A 2,284-nucleotide genomic window follows, 5' to 3' on the forward strand; every position below is an offset into this window, starting at 1 on the left:
GATGCGGCTATATATTTAGCTGATTGCTGCCACAGGGAAACGAGGGTGTCTTCAGATTTTCCGATTCAAAGGAAGCCAGAAATATGGATTTTTTGTCTTCTAAAAAGATGGTCACCCAGCGTTGACCCATGTCCTCATGTTACCTTCTCCCTTTGCTGCAAGTCCCTCCTCAGCCCCTCACTCACTTTCATTCCATGGGTGGCCCCTGAAGGCATCTGAGCTTTTATAACAGCTTAGTGCAAAAGGGGAAACCAAGGACTAGCGAGGTAAAGGCAGTGCTGCACGGTTACATGGGAGAAATCGTCCCCGCCGTGGAGGAATCTGATGAGAGCGCTGTCGGGCCCAGGTGTGCCTGAGTGTCTAAAGGACACCTGAGTGCTTGCCTATGGTTTTTTTCTTCCTGCTAAGGAGAGAACATCAGAAGAAGAAATTTAGAATTGTTATGGAACTGCTCTCATTTGCAGCTATAAAAAGGAATGTATACTTCCCCAGCTTACTGAAATGATAACTCTGGGTTTTATTTTTGGAAAAAGTACTTTTCATCTTGTAAAAAATTAATGGCCTTTGAGTGACAGGGAAGTACCAAGTGGTTTTCAGTGGCTCTTTTCTGGATGCAGCGGAAGGAAGAAGTGAGGACCAGGGCCTGCCCTTGCTTGGAGGGTGGACGGGCATCACAGCAAACATTCCACTCCATGGTCTGGGTGTTTCTACTTAACCAACACAGGCTCTTTTCTCCAGAACCTCTCTGAGCCGGGGGCAGGGCACAGGTAGCCGGAGCTCTGCATAATACCGCGAGCGTTAACAACTAACTTGTGTGTAGTTGTGCTTTTCAGTCTACAGATGTTTCAGTGTCTTCATTACTTTTTCTTCTAAGATTTGGAAGAAGCAGACATTTCCTTCCACTTGAAGCTAATATAAAATAATCACACATCTGATCGTGAACAGAAGACTCGGAGTGGGGCTTCTTGGATTTGACTGTGCGTAGGAATCATCCGGGGATCTTGTTAAAATGCAGATTCCGATTCTGTGTGTGTGTGTGTGGGTATGTGGGTGAGTCTGAGATGCTGCAGAGCTATGAAGCTCCCAGGTGATGCCGATGGTGCTTGTTCATGGGCTACATGAGGAGCAAGGGAGGGTCAAGGCTAAGCGGGGGTGGATAGGTGGGGGAAGATGCAGCTTCCCTGTTTTCACTCGGAAGATGGGCTTGTCCTCTCCTTGCCCAGGATGATCATCTGTCATCCGAGCCTTGTTGGGGGAGGTCCCTGGCTGGGCTGTGGCTGATGACACAGCAAGGGCCCAAGGAGGACAGGCGTGTTCCTTTGTGGAAAACAGCAGTGCCATCCGTCACTGTTCAGAGGGCAGCTCTGGAGGAGGTGAGCTTCAGATCAGAGGGTCTCCGTAGAAAGAAGCTCCGTGGACTCACGAAAGCTGCAAATTATCAGTGGTGTGTTTGCTTGGGGCTTGTGGCAGGTTACGTAAGTGAAAGAGAGGAGGAAAATTCTGCTTATTTGTTCCAAGACATTTCCTCGTTGCAGACTGGATGGACTGAAATGAAGCCCACGTGTGCCAGGCCTTTTGGCCCGAGTCCCCGGTGCACAGATGGTGTCACGGTCGGGCCTGCCCCCTCCTGTTTCTGACACGGAGGTGATGAGGGCCTCTGGGCCCCGAAGGACTGCGACAGATGTTGTTTGTTTCCGGAAGTCGAATAAGAGCCTCGTCCCCAATGTAAACATTTCATCTGCTCAGCTGGTCCTGTCGTGGCTCTGCCTCTGAACAACTTTCTTCCTCTAGGTCTCTGCATCCATGCATTCCATGTTGGAGATGACAACCTTTGGATGGGCGGGGGCTGGGTTGCCCTCCCAAAGCTGGCCCTGTCTGCTATTCACGTGCAGTGGGTGGGGAGAAGCCTTAGACACAGACCTGGGTGGAAACTGGACTCTCTGACAGTCCATCTGGCTGTCCCAGTGGGCAAGTTCTGCTCAGGACCACCTCAGACAGGCTGCGCCTTTGGCACGTCTGTGTTCATCAGTGGCTGGAACAGAATGGAGGCTTCAGCTTCATTTTGAGATATCTTCAACAACTGTGGAATGTCTCCAACTAATCCTGATCACTCTGGGCAAAGCCACATTGCCTAAGATTCTTCCTAAATAATTTTGGGCAGTGGTGAAGGTTTTTTTTTTTTTTTTTTTTTTGCTGTACGCGGGCCTCTCACCGTTGTGGTCTCTCCCGCTGCGGAGCACAGGCTCCGGACGCGCAGGCTCAGCGGCCATGGCTGACGGGCCCA

The sequence above is a fragment of the Lipotes vexillifer genome, unplaced genomic scaffold, assembly GCF_000442215.2.
Source record: "Lipotes vexillifer unplaced genomic scaffold, Lipotes_vexillifer_v1.1 scaffold35, whole genome shotgun sequence".
Taxonomy (NCBI): Eukaryota; Metazoa; Chordata; class Mammalia; order Artiodactyla; family Lipotidae; genus Lipotes; species Lipotes vexillifer.